Consider the following 19442-nt stretch of genomic DNA (forward strand, 5'->3'; position numbering starts at 1 on the left):
CCAGAGAATTCCTTGGCATAAGGAATTACTTTTTAAACTAAAATCTGAAATGCAACTGTACTATATAGTACTCTGTGTATACACACAAAAAAATCTCTCTCTCTGTATATACACACAATTTTATAAAGATCCAGTGAAGTGCAGTCTGTAAGACCAAATGATTGCAGTCCCCATTGTCAGGCTTCTGGTGCAGGAAAGCAGAAGCTGTCTGTAAAAGGGAATACGGAGGTATTTGCTAACATTACACATCCTTTTTGCAAGGCATAACTGTGCAAACAGTTTAAGGTCTGCACACTGTTAAACCCTTATCCCTGAAGATGCTGTGAGAATTCCAATTAATTTTAGACTTCATTTAGCAACTTGAATATATTAGGAAAGCAATCATCACAACATCCTGCAGAGTACTTCACACAGCTCTGTATCACAAAGTGAAGGCTCACCCTTAGATAAAAAGGTGCAACAAATACTCAAGGTAAACCAATCTCTCACTGGGAATTAGCAGGGTGTGGAGATCCACACCTCAGTTTGATGGTTTCACTCAGACTCTTGGGAGAAAATCAGAGAAGTGGGATCACAGGAACAGGTGTTCCTAGTCCAGGCCCACACTGGCCTAGAATCAAGTGATTCTTGTGACAGGGGGTCCCTGAGGCTGCTCAGATCAGTGTCTGCTCCTACAAAGAGGCAGCAGCTCAGGTCTCTGCAAGGCACCTGCAACCAGCCTTTCACACAGAGCCAACAGAACAGGTCATTCTGAAGGAAGCACCACGTATCAGCTATGATCTTTTAGGGAATCTGCAGTGGTATGTACTTTATAGCATATTCTTCTTCTCAGTGGGGTTCTCTACTGCATTGCTTGAAATCCCAGCACACGCAATCAGCATTTCACCTAACATACTACGACCACATTCCCAGCCAGGCAGCTGTGAGAACAGTTTTTTACCTCCACTTTTCTGTCTAACAGGACCTTATACTGCCTGTTGGCTTGACTTTTCCAGTTTTTTTTATTTTTAGAAAGAATCATACTAGGAAAAAACATAGTGGAGGGCCAATCTGGGAAGACAGGAAGATCCCAGATGGTGTTAGTTGTCATAGATTGACTACAGTGCCATGACAACTCACAGCAGCTGAGCTGAGGGCCTGCTCCACTCCATTCCATCACATTGAATATTATGTTACATTTTAATGCATATTTACTAGGTTCACATTTGTCCCCCTGCTTCAACAGTGAAGCTTTGATTTAGCTCAGTGCATCTGTGAGGCTGAAATTCCTGGTTATCCAAACTCCTAATTGTCTTCTGGTTTAGGACACTCCCATGAGACCCTCAGATAACCATGTTTCCCCTGTATAACACAGCAGTCCTATAACCACATTATAATGCAGTTTTGTCTCACCTATAAAGGTCAGGGCCATAACACAATTTAGCAGTGAGGGTAAAATATGATTTACTTCCATCCACAGGCAAGACCAAATCACGTTATAACACTGAGGGTAGGGGAAAAACTATCAGGTTACAGCACAATCCTCCAAAGTCATTTTGCCTGTTACAACCATAAACTCTGCGTTAGCACCTGATAGCAGAGGGAGCACAGTACTTAAGCAGGCTATCTCAGTTCCTGGGGAAAATATAACTCTGCATGCTGTTCAGGGAATCCATAATTTCAACTGCTGATAATGCAGAGAGTGGCCAAGACCTCTATGAGCCCCATCTACTGAAATCAATGAAGCCAGAAGAGGCACCAAGGTCATCAATTAATTGTTTGTGTATGATATTTCATGATCTCATAACTAACAATGTAAATATTCATTTCACTCCTGACCCCTCCAACCAAAACCACTGAGATCTCTTACAGAGCATGTGCTAGAAGACTCCAGTGGACGTTCCTGGAGCACTCAGCACTTCATCTGCTTTTACTGTAGGAGGCCCCACTGGGACAGATCAGCCTAAGTTCCAGATGCCTACACTCCACCTTGGGATCAGACTCCACAATGCAAAACACAGAAACCAATTCCCATGCAGCCTCTCAGCTTTGTCACACCATGAAATTCTCAGTTGTGGTGGGGGTCTAACTGCCTTCTCATACCCACCATTCCTCTTCAAAGAATTTTCAAAGGAATAAAGCAGCAAACTCTGAGTCTGAAACTAGGCTAATCCACTTCTGACTGCTTTCACCCAGGTATGAGCCACCATCTTGCCTTCATGGTCAGTGTGTCAGGCTCCATTCTTGCAGCTCAGCCTGCTTTCTTAGCTCTGCAGGAAATCTGGGACCTCACCCAGATGTCTCTGCAATGGCATCTATCTGAGAGCATCTCCACAAACCTGGATCCAACACGATAGATTTGGAGTGCCTGCACCTTTCTGGGCTAGCAAATAGAGGCTTCAGCTACCTCAGTTCAGGCAACTGAATGATGCCTTGATGATTTCTTCAAATATCTAGCTTGTACAGTACAGTTATAGAGTTCTACAAGTCATTCTGGAGGTCTTAATAGAGGAGAGGCATGACATTAAAACTTTCAAATGGTAGTCCACTGACCTGGGAACAAGGCTGAAGCAAACACAAATCAAGCAGAATTTCAAACCTAGACTTCAAAACTGGAAGAAAATCTCATTCTCTACCCTAAGACCTCACTACAATATTTCCCTGGACCTTCAAAAAACAGCTTATATACGGACTCTAAGATAAACATAGCTAAGTGCAATACTGGGTAAGTAAATATATTAAAAATATCAGTCAAAGATCCAGCAAAACTGCTCTTGCTGTTGAACCTCAAAAATCTGTTTGAATGAGTGCTAAAGAACATGACAATGTGGGGAAGAGTCCAAGCACATGGGCAATCACATTCATTTCAGGAGACTGTAAGTCTACTCTGGTCACAGTTTGTAACCCTAGGCAAGTTAATTACCTTATCTGTGCCTCAGTTTCCTCATTAGTAAACCACAATACACACTCAGATTTGCACACTGGCTGGCTACATTACACTTTCAAACCACATGGACCCATCCTACCAGGCCTGCCAAGCTCACAAGGACCACATAATTAAGGAGATGTGTATGGGGCTACTTGGGCTCCTCAAGGTGTGCAGAAACAGCTCTTCATTTTCAGTTTTCTTTTTTAAAATCTTGCTTGTTCCCTTACAACACTTCTTTGTAGCTGCTTAGTATTCATTCTAAAATACATAAAACAACAGAGTCAGAAAGATCTTAAAATTTACTTAAGATGTAATTCTAACAAAGTTCTTCCTCCATGCAAAGTAACTGGCAGTGAATGTTTGGTAACTTTGACATGAAAAAAAGGGAAGAGATAAAATGCTTTTATGCAAATTTGATTTCCCTATAATAATCTAGAGCTATTCTGCTAGAAGGAATTATCTCCGCAGGCTGGCAGCTGCAGTAGGCAGTGAATTAAAAATGGCTCTGTATATGGGAAAATCTGTTCTATAATCAGTGCTATTCTTAGAGAGGACATCAATCTCAGCAGCTCCCACGATGCTCTCTTCATGTGAATGACATAGCACTATGATGTAGAAACTCCCATTACATCACCAGCATTGATTTCCTGAGCACAAGGAATACGCCACTAACACAAAGGGAAATTTTTTTCAGGAGTGATTGTATGATTTTGTATTTTGCATTTTAAAATCTGTAGCAGTAAGTAACCTTATAAAAAAATTCAACAATAATTCATGCAACTGGACTTGACCTGCACATTCTCACTGCAAGGCTCCAGTTTCTGCTTGCTGTTCTTATACCATAAGCTCCATTCCCAGGTCAAAAAACATCAAGATAGCAGATATTGCATGACTTTCTTTGAACATTAAAAAGGCACATGCCAGGGGAAATTATCTTACAAAGTAAACCTGCTGCAGTTCTACACATAAAATGCCACTAGTGATGCAGCTGTGTGACCACCAAACAAAACCACAACACGCATCTATGCCTCACAGATTGTATTTCAGCCTGAGCTTGTGTGCTGGGTGTAGGATCCAGTCTCACTGTCAAATCAAAGGAAGTTATATTATAAATAACATCTCCCATGCACAAAACAATGATTCCCAGCTACATCTGACTCTAGTGTTTCCCCAGTAATCTTTGTCCTCATGCTTCACACGTACCGTAATCCTTCTTCTACTGTGTCACAAGCACTGTAAACCATCGCAGCTTGAGTGATGGATTTGAAAATTAAACAACCTAGGGGGGCTCACTGTTTTTAAAAATCATTTTATGTATCATTTTACAATAACTTTAGGTAACCTGACATGAATGCTAAGCAACTGGATCTATTAATTCAAGATTTACTCTCCTGTGTTACAGTCTTTCCTGACAAACTGACTTGCAGAAACGTACAAACTGCACTGAAAAAAACTAAACAAAATATATTGAAAAATGGCCAAATAACCTCTCCAATTCATGGGAATTCCTCAGATATTCACATCTTTGGTACTTTCATGAGGCACAAAAGTTTCCAAAACAGAAAGTGTTTTTTCTTCAAAAAATTAAATCTCCTCAAACATTTAAGTGAGATAGTACACCTTAACCAGAGAAATGGGATTTGATGTTGCTAGTTAACACTAGAAGTCCTTAAAAACCATGCCCCTCCTTTTCTTACATCATGAAACTGTGTTTGCATCACCTAAACACGTCACTCTTCTGTTGCATTAATATCCTGAGAGTTCTTCCATTGCTTTCTTGTGGGGGTTTGTCATTACAACAGCCTGGGCTCTCTGCCAATTGCAGGCACATGTCCCTCCACCCCTTAACTCTCAGATGCCACAAAGAGGCAGGCTTTCCTATTCTGTAGGGATAATACTGAACACTGCACTTCCCTGGGAACTCCATGCCTGACAACTCTGTGGGGTTAATCTAAAAAACAGCTGCATCCATTTTGTTCATCTCTCTCTGTAGATAAACTGCAAATTGCATTTGAAAATAAAATAAGTTATTTCTAACCTTTCAGCAGGCAGCCAATATCTTGGTAAAAAAAGGACATAATTTATGACACTGATGATGTATGGCTGCTTTCCAGAGACTGTAAACCAGTTTCCAGCCTGCTTTAATGCTAATTTAACAATCAAAGAGTTTCGCTATTTAAATAAGCATTAAATAAAATGCAAGTTTTTGAGTGAAGTTGGGCCCTGGATTGGCAACACAAACTCAGTGGTTCCTAGCCACTCTAGAAACACGTAAATAGCAGTAGTATTTTATTCCCTATGCTTGGAACACTATGCTCCTCTTTCCATCTGACCTGTAGGTCTCTGATTAGGGAAAAAACCCTCTGTGCAAGAGAGGAAGTGCCATGGGGCACATCTAAAGTCAGGTCAGTCAGGAAAGTGGGAGCAGGACGTGCTCATGTGGAATAAGTGAGAGATTCTGAACCCAGAATTTGCTGATTCCAAAGGATCCATAGCAGGCTGGAGGAATCTTGATGTTCCTTTTCCACAGTCCAGTCCCAAATGAAAAGCTTTGACAGGATTTAACTAGCCTACCCTGACTTACACTATTTAAAATACCTACATCAAATCTCTCTATTTACAAACAGGGCAGAAAATTTTGACATCTCCGACCTATTAACTTGAAGTCTCTTCTTCACCAGACTTGGAAGTTGGGGCCCAAAACTGAGGTCCAAAGCATACAAAACTCATTGTTTGCTTACAGTACTGCCCCAAACCTACAGCTGCTATGGAGGGCTGAGACAGAGAATCAGGTCATTAAACTGCAACATCTTGCAAAAGGACAGAGGTGATGCCCTTTCCAGATAAAGCATGACTGTGCAGCTTTACCTGTAGCTTCCAAGTTGCAGGACTGTGTCTCACCTGTGACTGGTACAGGGCTCTGTGCTCTGCAAGGGCCACTGAGCACCAGCACCCCTGGCTGTGGAAGGAAACAAGGCTGGGCAAGACCAATGGGCCAGTTTTGATGTTTCTGATGAGAGGCATCTCAAGGATCCTGATCAGCCATGTGAAGATTGCAGTAGTGCAGCTCCCAGAATGGGCATCCCCCTAAAGCAGCTAGATTTGCCATAGTGACATGGGTGGCCACACCACAATCACCTCTGAGTTTAAACTACACCAATATGACAGAAATTGTTTCTCTATACATCCCCTGAAAGGCAGCCTAATTTCCATCTTCTGTCATTGCAGCATTTCATTTCCATGTTGAATTCATTCTTCCTCTAACAGGATTTTAGCCCCATGCAGGACAACCCAACCTGCAGTGGGCAAGATTCAGTGGTGACAAATATGTCTATAAAATCTGTAACTGAGTGAGATTTTAAATATTAAAGCTTAATTAAGAGTGTATCTGTCAGCCTGATTTAGTTGGATACAAGTTTTAATTTTAATTTAAAACTAATACTTTTATTTCCAAATATGTCTTGGAAAAAAAAAACCCTTTTAGGGGGGGATCTCTGGGATCCTGGTAGCAGTCCATTAGCTGTCAAATGGAGACCTGCTGAGCTGCCCATCCTGCACTTTTATTAACTAACTTTTGTCACCTCCATCCTTACTGCTTGAAGATGCACCTCCACACATAAACAGCATGATTACATTCCAGTGACTATCCAGTCCTGTGATGTTAATGATAATATGCTTTTTTGCTCCTCAGCTCTGAAAAGCTTACCTAGCCAGAATTCAATTTGTTGTACCTTTTAGGTCATCACCAGAATTGAATTCTAAAACAAATCAGTTACCTCTATGCACGACCAAAATGGGTTGAATGTACCTGTTTGCTCAATCATCTTACCAACTGGGACAAAACATTAAAAAGAAGCCCATTTTTGCTAAATTCAAAAATAAAAAATATTCTTGTAATTGAAATAGCTATTCTACACTACTCACTGGGACAATAAATAAGAAACATAGCTCTATTACTTTTCTAAAGACAAACAACGCAAATATGATTGAAATTTAAGCCACATTAGATTTCAGCCTTTTCCATTCTACGAGGATACTGCCTGAGATTTTCTACTCAGAAGCACAGGAAAAGCAGAGAGGTCACACACCAGCACACCACCTAAGATTACCTGGAGGTGAAGTCATGATTCTGATACAAAGCCTTAGGTCCCACATAATAGACAGTCCATAAAATTGACCTAGTAACTCAAGCACAAAGCCTGTACTTCCTAAGCTACTTGCAGGGTATCTTTTAGAAAAATATTCTACTTTCATTTAAAGATGTCCACTGACACAGGAGTTGCTACATGATGAAGTAATTAGGTTTGATGATAAGCTGAAGTGTAAAAATACAGCACAAGTAGTTGCAGTTTTCTAATTTCTGCTACTGGATGTTAAAAGCTACGTGTTTATTTCAAGAATGAAAAATTTCCTAGTCAAAAAACTCTCCTTATGGAAGGAAGGGCAGACCTAAAGAAAATACCTTCTAAAAGGTATGGAGCTACATCCACACCAACAGGTTTTTTGTAGGTTACTAAACCTATTTTTAAGATTTTAATTTAATATATACACACCTCAAATATTCAACTTCTATACTCACTTTTGCCACTGGTACTTCTCAAATTAATTCTGGTCCAAACTCAGGCATAAAAAAGCCTATTGCAAGTGTTGGCCTTGTGGTTTTGCCCTTTACTGCTCACCTTTGGCAGTAAAGAGAGCAAGCTTCAGCGAGTGAAGAGAGAAACTACAGCATACACTACCCAACCAACCTTCATCTGTGAAGTTCTAGTAATGTTCTCATCCAGTTCTTCCAGTGAGTGGCTACAAAAGGGCATCCCTTTGCTGGTAAATACCAAGATGAGCAACCTGCTTCATCTCCTCTGTGTTAAGGCTTCAGTAGGTCAAAAGCAGCAGACCACAGTTGGCTCACACCAATCCAGCTCAAAAAGGCTTGGTGGCGCCTCCATCTCAACTCCATGCTCAATGATGAAATGACACGAGAAAACGCTTTGAGGTCCAGCTGCTGTTTGTCTCAAAGTTCATGACTGCATGCTCTGAAGTGGCACAATGCAAACCAAGCTTACAAACCTTTGCCGCCTACAGCTCCTTCACACGCCCAGCCCAAAAAGTGCCCAGGCGGCAGTTCCAGCGTGGAGGAACAGTGACACCTAGCGCCCGGCGCCGCTGTTCGCCAGCTGCGGGGACACCGCACATCTGGCCACCAAGCGCCGCGCCTCCAGCTCCTCACCACTGCTCCAAGGAACTTCTGACATCCTGCGTGCCTTCACACCCAGGGTGAAAGACAAAGGAAGGAGACTTTACCCAGATGCAGGAATCGGGAGCAGGAAAGGACAGGCAGCCTCAGAGAAAAGCAGGTCTTGGAACTCAGCGATTTACAGACCCCCATCGTTCAAAAGTGTAGTGATATCTGGATAAAATATCATTAGAAACACAAAGGTTACAAAGGAACCGTGGTATTTTATATTTGTATGAAGTGCTCAATCTATATTTCATGTTGGAAAAGTCACCAATTTTTGTGACTGAATTACACCCTTGGACTTTACGGAAGACTGCGTATTGCACCACTGTGTGTATGCTCTGCTCTCCAAAATTACGAGGTAACAATGATTTGCTGAAAACCAGAAATCCTTTACATTAAAATAGAGTTTTTCAATAAAACAATATACCTTTGAATAGTATCTGTACCATAGTTAATTATGCTATATTTTAAAAAGGTTAAGATATGATATGCAGTCTTTTTAATTAAAGTTTAACATACATTAACATTTCTAGATGAAAACCTGCCATTCTGAGAACAGTTTTAAATTCTGCTTTGATTTTTTTTTTCCAGAGCACTGAAGCTATCATATAACTGAAAAAAGGACTAACAAAGTCAGATTCTTTGGTAATTAATTTGGTGTCCTAGTGCAGACATATGAAATTCTATCAGCATTATCTTGACAGGCATGTCAACTCTTCTGAAAAAATCCCTATCCATTATTTTATAGGCTTTATTACAATTTTCCATTTTTATTAGATATCCAATCTGTACAATACAAGTTGTACTTTATGAAATTAAGCATAATATAAAGTTAGTTATTAGCGCCAGGAAATAACAACAGCATTGCCAGTATAAAAGGAGCATAAACTGCAAGATAATTGGGTCAGATTTTGCACAGTATCTTTATTGCATCAGATCTACAACACTCTATTGCACAATTGTTACTTTCTTTGCAGCTTTGCAATTCATATTATATGAATTACAACTATCTGAGAGGTATCATAACTTCCATACTATTGCAAAAAATAATATTGGAAACCACAAGGAGCAAGAAAAAGCAAAGAATGAAAACCTCTTTGCATTTGTAAATGATTAAGTAGGCATTCCTGCTATCCTAATACACAGTACCAAGTACGACAGAAATCTTATCAAAATTGGTCAGCAGGACTGTAAGCATCTTTAGCTTGATCATTACAGTATGGAAAAAATTTAACTCCTGAAAACCCTGATCTGTTTTCTATCTATTGCACTTTCTTCCCTTAAAATTGAACAGTCTTTCCCTCTTTTTATTCTCACTAGTAACAGCAGAAGCATCTCTTCTCTCTCTTTATTTTCTTTTCTACACTAACAAAGACACTAGCAATTAGCAGAGAAGAGAAAGGGCGTAAAATCTTACAATTGCCAAACTAAAAGCCTATAGATGCACCAACTTGCTGAAACTGTGTCTGAACTCATCACAATGGGAAACACTGTTTCTCTTACTAACCTCAAATGTAAGCAAACAGCATTGGAAAAGGGATCTGAATGACAAGCTAACTCCCATTCTGGGGTGGAACAGTGTGGAAAAATCCAGCCAAATACCTTTGAACGCTTCTCCTAGCATAATCTCCATGGCATTCTTCCCCATGCAACAACAAAGCACCTAAGCACATGCTTTAGCTTCACAGGTTCAAGGTGTCAGATGATTTCTTTAGAGCCACCCCATTTTTAAATCTGTGCTGAATGGCCTTGCCAGAGGATTCCAGGATCATGACCAAGGAGAAGAAATAATAACACAAGATGTCTCTTGGATTCTCAAGTGGTACCAAAGCTATTTCTGTCCAAGCAAATTAAAAGGAAGCAGGGGCTGTATGTGACAAAACTGATGCTAGAAAAACAGATGGTTTGCACTGCCAGCAGGCAAAGACTACTTCACCCACTGAAGCTACTCTCAAGGCAGAAAAGTACATCTGAAAATGAAAATCAAGACAGTGTCAGTTTTAGCACCCAACCTCATCACAGTATGTCACAAGCACAAGGGAGATTTGCCATAAAAACATAATTTGAGTATCATCTCTCATCATTCAATACGATTTTTCAACTCTTTCAAAATTGCATTGAAAAATCTATATAATGTGTGCTTAGATTAATGAACTGTTTGAATCTGGATCAATACCCACTCAAAGATTTGAACTGTTGACACCTGCTGAATACAGCTGTAAGAATGCTTCATTCAGCTTATAGCCAATCAGTACTTTGTAACTACAGGGGTTCCACTTAATAAACAAGCAATCTAATATATGACCTCTGTAGATTAATTTCCTGAGAGCAAGTAAATAATCTGGATTCAAAATTTCCATGATTATACACATAATTACAGTATCACTTACCAATTAACACATTGATTTAAACCTTCTTGGGATTATGCACTTAAGTATAAAATAGGTGATTCAACCATCACTCAAATACTAAGCATCTCTTTAAGATGGCAAAGTCGTGAGCCACAGAACACTATGCATCTAATTTCTCTTGTGGAAGAAAAATGTATTATGTTAATAGAGATTATGAGGTATATCATAATTATGTATACTATGGCTAGCTGGGGCTATTATGCAATAGCTTGACCTTACCTATAAACAACATGAAACTGCTCTTCTTTTGTAGAAGGAGCAAAGCTTTTTATTTTAAGTAATTCATCTGAGTCTCCCACTGTTCTTTACTCAATAATAAAGCGGAGTTTGTGTTTGCACTTTTGGGGTTTTTTTATTTCATACACACACAGAGCAACCTTGCCATAGTTACCAGTTGCCTAACAGATTCATCTCTGATGGTTTATTGCTACACTTTTAACAAGGACAATAATTAATGCAGATTTAGATTATATAGTAGTTCTTAACAAAATTGCCTGTTTTAAACATTAATGTAGCTTTCTATACAGCACCACTGCAGTACATGAAGACAAATGAAAATCACCACAGAACTCTTGCAGATCTTATTAAGTTAAAATATTAATTCGGGGGGCAAATTAAAGCAATGGTGAGTCTCCAAGAGACTGTTCTTCTAAGGTATATTTCCTCCCCTATTTTGTTTTTAATATAAAGATCTTTTATCCACTGTTGAGTGTCTGTCATTCACATATATACCTTGAGGGGAAAAAGAATTCACATCTGGAAGCAAATCATTATGTTCTTCCATTTCTTCCTTATCTCCTTCTTGTGAGTAATCCTTTCACACAGAAAATCAGAATATATAATAAACAGCCACATTTCAACACATGATATTGCTTGCAGTTTCAAAACTGTACAACAGAGATAAGTAACCTCCAGAAACAAATTTTGAAAATCTGGTAAAATTAAATGTACAATACTTAAAGAAAAAGAGCAATAGAAATACAAAAATTCAATAGCAGTTTTTAAATGCTTTATTTTTACATAGGTCTTTCAATACTATTTGTATTTCATAGAATATGCATGTCATAAAAGTAGAGAATGGTTTGGGTTGAGAGGGACCTTACAGGTCACCTGTTCCTGACCCCCCTGCCATAGGCAGGGACACCCCCCACTAGGCCAGGCTGCTGAAAGCCCCACCCAGCCTGGCCCTGGACACTGCTCAGGAATGCTGCACCAACAACTTCTCTGGGCAGCCTGCTCCAGTGCCTCACCACCCTCACGGTAAAGAATTCTCCCTAACATCTGTTCCAAACCTATTCTCTCGATGTTCAAAGCCGTCACCCCTTGTCCTACCATTACATGCCCTTGAAAGACGTCTCTCTGCAGATTTCCTACAGCAGCTCTTTAAGTAGTGGGAGCCTGCTATAAGGTGTGTCCCCAGAATATCTCAGCTCCAGGCTGAACAATCCCAATGATATATGGCTATCACTGAGAACCACAAATACCTGATAGTATAAAAAAAAATTAAATCAGAAGATGAGCTAACTATCTCAAGTTATTTCCAGAAAGTGCATCAGTAGTAAAAGTTGTAGCATAATGCAGAATTTCCTATTATCCTTGAACTTTTTGGCAATACCCACATAAATAATGTAGTAGGTGCATGCTCCTAAAACATACATATATACAAGAAAGCCATAAAATTATTCTCTGTCTCAACCACTGTAATCCAGCTTGAAGGGACTTGGAGTGTTTTCAGCAGCTATTCAGTAAAAAGGGAAACCAAAACCAGTAAAGAAACAATTTATAATAGCAATAATATATTGTTTCCTCAGGTATTAACTATTGGATAATGACCAGTAGTGACTTTAAAATTGATATCATAGCTTAGGTGTGGTTTGATGCTTACAGCAGCTTCATAGCTAGAAAGTAATGCACTCTTGCCATAAATACTCACACTGCTACAATGCTAGTTTGCACACATGGATTTCTCCCTCTCCAATGTTATCCCACTAGGCAGCTTTATAATGATCCAAAAAATACATGCCTTGACTAATAGTGCTACACTGGAAGAGAAAACACCAAGCCCAGTATGCTGAATCAATTTTTAGACAACACACGTTGTAAAGATGTTGGAACATTCGCCTCCTGTATCTCCTCATGAGAGACAATAGCTCTTATATTGTGCACACTCTTTAATACATTTCACTGCATACCACTCTGAAAATTCCTCACTACTGCTTCCCCCAACTCTACTGCTATCTATAACTGCAGCCACTCAGAAAAAGCAGTTTATCTCAGTAAGAATCCAATCCACTTCCAGTAAAAACTGTGAGATGCTGAGTCTTTCCGCTGACTGTGAAGGTTAATAGATCAACACTGAAGTGCCTGGAAAGGCCCTAATTGGATGAACTCTGACCATGAATGAACCTCCTGGCTGCTATCACAGGAGCCAAAAGGCAATAAAGAAACAAAAAAGGAAAAAAAAAATTACATTAATTTGGACACTAGTCCGAAATCTAAGAGATTCAGACTAAATTCCTAGTTGTACCCGTCTTAGTTTTATGTCTGCAACACTGTGCCACCCTCTACAGAAACAATCAGGCCAATTCTGAACTGTAAAATCCTATATATCCTCCTGGAGCAATCAGTACATTGACATAATTAAACTGCATCCAGCTCAGACGTGTCAGCCAGCACTCCACTGTGCTGTGCAGACATACCCAGCTCAGGACATCAATCCATTTTGTCCACACAATAAAGCAGACACATCATGAGTACACATGCAATGGTATTCAGGACAGCCTCAGCTACCATGATTTTAAAATAGCTATGTAAGCTCAGGGGCACAAAATTTGAGTTAAGGCAAGGCAAATGCAAATTCCTAGAAAAACAGGTTGTTCAGAGCACAGATTCACAGAGCTTGTAAGCACATGGTGGACCTAAACAGCAAACCCCACTTCTGACAACTTGGAAGTTTTTTGTGGCTGCAACTGCCTGAATTTCCTCTCATTTTCAGCTTCATTCTCTAAACAGGGGAAAAGAACAACCACCAGCCATTTATCCTCTCCATTTACAAGATGTGGTTGCACAATTCTGGATTTCATTTCTACTGGCTCAGCAGTATGGCTTCATAAAAGGCCCCATAAGGTTGTCTGTTCCATGAGTATTTTAATAGAGTGCTCCTGGAATCATCTGAGTCTTAATCACAAACAACTTGACAAATAATGGGCCACACTGTCAAAACAACTCATCTCCCATTTGAGTACATATGTGGGAATAAAAGTAGCTGCTGGATGCTAAACACTTTTGCAAATCCAGCCATTTAATTTAGGTACCCAAATGGGAGCTGAGCTCTTTAAAATCTGGCCAAATATATTCTTGAAAGGAAGAAATACAGTGAAGCTGTGTAAAGTTCATCCTTTCTTCCAGAAGAAAAGATCTGGCTTCTTCATGCCTATGAATTTATGAGGAAAAACCCTTTCTCACCATCCGTGATCACAGGTCATGAACACTTCCAAGCTCACGTTGATATTCTTAACTACCTCTTTAAAAGAATTATTGAATTATCTATTTAAACATAATCAAAGAGAATGGCACAGAGTCTACAAAGTACATGTACAAATATACAATCCACATTTGCACTAGAACTTCTCTAAATGTTTCTCTCACCTGTTCTTGGGGTTTTTTACATCCCCAGGCCTTCCACAAAACACAGCAGTGATTAAAACTTTTTTTTTCTACACCAGCTATCACAAACTAGTTCACAATGGTGAACGTGATAACATAAACAGAAAGAAAACAAGGAAGTTATGAACAGAGAAAAACAAAATGGTTCAGTGGTGAAATATGCAAGCAAATCAGTCATTGCTCCAGCTGCTGGACCTCACAGCCTACTTCTCTGGAAGTGTAGCAATTAAAAGGACTTTGGAATGCTAACAAACAAAACTCAGTGTGAATTTTTCCAAAATTTCTGTATACATAAACGCTACTTTTCTGTTGCAGCTCCCCTTTGATATAAAGCATCATCAGTTCATACAACAACTCACATAAACTTTACCCTTTTGTTCTCCTACTGTTATGGGAAATCATCGGGTTTTTTCTTGTTCTGTGTGATTCCCATGAGTTGAATCTCTAAGAAACAGTCAATTTCCCATTTAATTCTTCAAAATAAGATGCCAAGTTTCAGGATGTCCTGGTATGATTTGTCACGTAACACTGCTCTCTGTAAACAGGAAGCAATTTCACCAAGCAGGATGATATGCTTCCTCAAGAGTTGAGCAAGGCAGTGGGATACTTCACATGTAGCCAGAGTACGAAACAACTTATCAAAAAGTATAAAATAAGGTAAAGCTAAAAAGAATAAGTATTCCAGTAGCAAAGCACATTTCTATGATTAAAATGGAGCAGACAGCCAACATGTTCCCTAAAAAAAATCTGTATATTAGAAGTGTATTAGTGTTTACTCCCACAGCCTTCTTATAAATAATATTAAATTCTCTTATTAAATAAACTACAGTTACTGTCTACATCAGAGCACACGGCTAACTCCTTAGATGACCCAATTTCTATTGCTGATATTCAAGAAGCTGCTAATTCTTTTTGTCTGGCAAAGCCCCAGTTCCCAAACAGCTTACTACTGATTTTTATAACACCTCTATTGACAAAATGATGCAGAAGCAAGGTAGATTGAATAATGACTCCCCAGCCCACCTAGTTAGCCACCTATCCTCCAGCACAGACTCAATGCATAGCACGGGCAGTCACATGCCAATACCTTGGAACACCAGAAATGCTGAGCGCATCTCTGTTAGCATTACATTACAAAGGTTCTATTGTCATTGTATTGCAAAGGTTCCATATTGCCAGAATTTTGTACCTCAGTGTTTCTCATAGGCAGCTCCTCTAAGCACTGCCACATCTTTGTCTTCACAGCAGCCACTGACTCCAGTGCCTCTCAAACAACCAACCCACTCTTTTATAACACTCTGCTTATTGCCTACAGTTGTGGCCTGGTAAAGTCAGGCCTGCTCCTAATCCTTAATAATTGGCTCAGCTGCAACTCCTTAAGGGGTAAGATTACTTTCTATACTACATTTATTTACTTATGTTCTATCCCCCTACACATCTCCTCCACTCCAAATGTTACAGCAGCCTCATGGCATTGCTAATAATTCCAGGCATAGGAAAAAATCTTAATGGCTTCATATATGCATGTGTGTATGAAAAAAAAAATAAAAGTTTAATTTAATGAGAAAACTCACCCAAACCTCAGTCTCTTGGAATGGGTTTGCTTTTTGTGGTTTGTTTTTTGTTTTGTACTAGAAGTTTGGCAATAACCTCAATGTAAGGCATCTCCCAGTAGGGAGACATAAGATTTAACTGCTGTTCTGTTACCATAGAATGCACTTTCATGGGGCTGTTCTTCTGCTGCACAGTAGTTTCTCACCAAAAAATCATCCTGCAAGCCAGCTACTGCTACTAGTATCCATTGCTCCATCCACAGGGGACAGACAGCCTAAAGGACTGATAAGGTCTCTGACCTCCAGGTCAGTAGTTCAACAGGGCCAGGCAGCAAAACATCATCTTTAAGCAGCTCTGATCTATCTTTCAGTACTGGCTTTTTTTTCTGTAAAATGTGATTAGCATTTAGAAGAGAATGGAGGGAGATACTTCCTGTCTTTTGAAACAGAAAACCTACAGATTGAATTAATCAGTTGCCCCAGAGCAACTTAAAACAACAAGGAGGAACGATGATGCTGCACCTCCAGCATGGACACAGACTTTCTCCTGCAGTTAGAATCTTGGGAGGAAAAAAAATCTGTCTAAAGGATGTCATACCATCAGCTCCTGTAGCAGATTCAGAAGGTTCTCTGCTTCTTCTGGCCCCTAGTGTAGAGCTTTTTTGCTAATGCAGTCTTTTGGCCAAAATTCTCTCAGATGCATGGAAGCTATGGAAGTGTGAATTAATGTAACCATTGCTTCTGCCAGGAGGCTGAACAACTAGAAAATGGCTTAATGCTGAAATTCTGGACTTGGCATTCAAATAAAGTGTGCATTAGAAGCATGTTTTCAACTAAATCACAAAACAAAGCATTTTAAAATAAGCATGTGAAATTAACTGAGAGTCCCTACTGTCAACTCAGTCAATGCCCCAAAATTTTGAGTGTTTTTTAAAGCCACAGCTTTGTGACAAAAGAAGTACACAATTCGGTTTCACAACTAGTTTTTCATTAGCCATAGTTTTTAATTGCCATTGAATTTGCAATTTTTGAATGCTCCTTACTGCCAACAATTTAATGACCTCTCTTCTTTGCAGCACAACCAAGAAAGGTTTTGTGGAAGGAAATGTGCTTCTCATACATTAGAGATCTCTGAAGAAATCACTGTGCATGCAGTCACAAGAGATCATGGTGAAAAAGTCTTCTTGAATTCAGAAAATTCCCTCATTGACACTGCTCTGGGTGAAGACTAGAAGTGACTTGGGTGGTAGGGGAGGTGGGTAGAAATAAAATTTAAAAAAAGGGAGAGGAGAGTTATTCAAAGGAGAGACTCAGTGAAATCCTACAGGGATCTATTTCAGATCCACAGCTGTTGCTGTCCAACATACTACCAAATAATCCAGAAAAAGCATGAAATTAACCTTATTTTGAATTCAAACATCAAGGTTCATAGATGCCACCACGTTATTCAAGAAATTAAACTACAAAAACTATTAGACAAGAGTTACCAATGACTAACAATATGATGCTCAAATGAAATCTATTCTTAATAACTGCTTAAACAATCCTCCACGACTTAAATGTGCATGGGATCTGAAATAGCTGACACACCACATAACAAATTTTGGGGTTATAGTAGAAACCTTATGAAATCTAAAACTGGTGTTCAGAAACAGTCAAACATGCAAATGAAATTTTAGAAATTTTTAGGACAGGAAAGAAAAAATAATATCATGCCACAACCTAAACGAGAGGTTCATCTGTATCTTGAACACTGTGGTGTGTATGGCTGGCTCTTCTCAGATAAGACAACAGAATCCAAAAACAAGGAAGGATGACCAGCTTGATGAAAAGCATGGAACAGCTGCAGTGTGAAGAATGACTACAAAGAGAAGCATGGAAAGAACTAACTGAACATTTATGAAAAATGCCATTCATGCCTACAAATTCACACGTGAAGGAAGTAAATAAAGAATGATTTTTCAGCATTTCCTTCAGAAGAAACAGGTCATCAAATTAAATTAGCAAGTGAAAGGCTCATGAATGAAGTGGTTTTCTTCCTACAAAATCTAGCCAAGTTCTGTCATTGCCAGAGGATGAGGTTTATGCCAAAAATATTCATAGGTTAAAAGTTCAATTGAACCAATACATGGAGGTGGAAAAAAAAAAAAGGCATGCAGAGCCATTCAAATTTAAAACCTACAGCTAAGGAAGTCCCAGACTACTGGAAATCAGAATATAAAGATGGAATTCAAAAATGGGTTTCCTGGTTCTTACTCCCCTTTCACCACTGACCTTTGCTACTGGTTATCAGCTGAAACAAGATACTGTAAGATCCTGGCTACAAAAAGCTCCAGTCAAAGCTGTAAGGTCTTCCCTGAGTCCCTTACTGAAGAGAGATGTTTTACACAAATGCATGGTCTCTTCCAAATTCCCAAATTCCCACAGTACTCCATCCCTCATATCAGTACCATACCTGTTCTAGTTACTTCACCCTCTGACCAACATCATAGCTAAGTTCCTCTGAACATCAAAGCTGCTGAAAGACAAAGTTGAGAAGAGACATGAGAAATTTTATGCTTTCCTTACTGGCAGTACTACATCAACATAAAATAGATGCTTCTCCTTCCTTTTCCCACTCTACATCCTTTTGCTATGAAAACACTGCAAATAAGATTAAATTACTCTTTTACAGCAACAGTACATTTGAAGAAGTTAGGATATGACATGACAGAAATTAAATCATTGTCAGATTTGGTGCAGGTGTCGTTTTCCTTTAGATTACATACAGTATTGCAGCTTTTTCCCTCAAAAACCTTACAGAGAGATTTTGAATAGACATCACGGGTTGCAAAAGCAGAACAAGCTTCTCATAAATTTCTACTACCCAGGCACTATAATAAGAGCTTTTTTTTGCCATCTACCTCATTTCTTTGCCAATGGAATGCAGAATCATCATTAGTCTTTCCAGCATGCAGCCAATTAAGTTCCAGTAAATTGTCTCTTCCAGTTTCAGGTGTGTGCAGATAAGCTGTTTTCCCTTGCAGCTCTCCTAAGGGGCATACTTACCTTTTACTGAACAACTACAATCGGTGCAGATTTTAAGAACTTCTGCCAGAAGATGCACAATATTAGTGCCACTTTAAAAAATGCTATTTAATCACCAGATATCAGGGCAGTGCAGAGTGTGGTGCACAGGAATTAGCTATTGAAAGACATGGTCTTGCACCAACACACTCTGATGTAGGCTGACTTTGTGATTTTCCTTGAATAGGAACTCAGCATCCAAAGGTGCTTTATATCACTGTAAGTTTAGATATTACTGTGGCATATAAGACACATCAGAAAGCTTTTGTGGTTCACAAAGCACAGAAGGATATTCTCAGAGCATCTCACTAGACATGGAAGGATATTCTCAGAGCACCTGTTGACAAAAGAAATATCTCTAATCACTAATCACAGGAAGCAGAGAGGGTAATAAATACAGACTGGTAAATAAGATTACAAAATATTTATACAAGGCTATATAGATCTCTATTCTGCCTCAACACAACTACTAGTCTGTTAGGCTTTTGTGACAGGCACCTCAAAACTCAATACTCTTCCTTCTATGATCTGGAAGTTGAGAGTACATCATATTCCACCTGGCTCTGTACTGCCAGTGCACCTTCACCTTGCTTCCTTCA

At 39.3% G+C, this 19442-nt stretch overlaps 1 protein-coding gene and 1 long non-coding RNA gene across 2 annotated transcripts in view; both read right to left on the reverse strand.

Annotated features, from left to right (window-relative positions):
* LOC135447094 (uncharacterized) overlaps positions 1-15466 on the reverse strand; it is a 28655-nt gene extending 13189 nt beyond the window's left edge. The window contains exon 1 of the long non-coding RNA XR_010440003.1: positions 15414-15466. This is a non-coding gene — a long non-coding RNA (uncharacterized LOC135447094). The remainder of the gene's footprint in view (positions 1-15413) is intronic.
* Positions 1-19442, reverse strand: part of PPARGC1A (PPARG coactivator 1 alpha) — a 368866-nt gene that overhangs the window by 320756 nt on the left and 28668 nt on the right. The window lies entirely within an intron of this gene.

This window comes from Zonotrichia leucophrys, chromosome 4, assembly GCF_028769735.1.
Source record: "Zonotrichia leucophrys gambelii isolate GWCS_2022_RI chromosome 4, RI_Zleu_2.0, whole genome shotgun sequence".
Lineage (NCBI taxonomy): Eukaryota > Metazoa > Chordata > Aves > Passeriformes > Passerellidae > Zonotrichia > Zonotrichia leucophrys.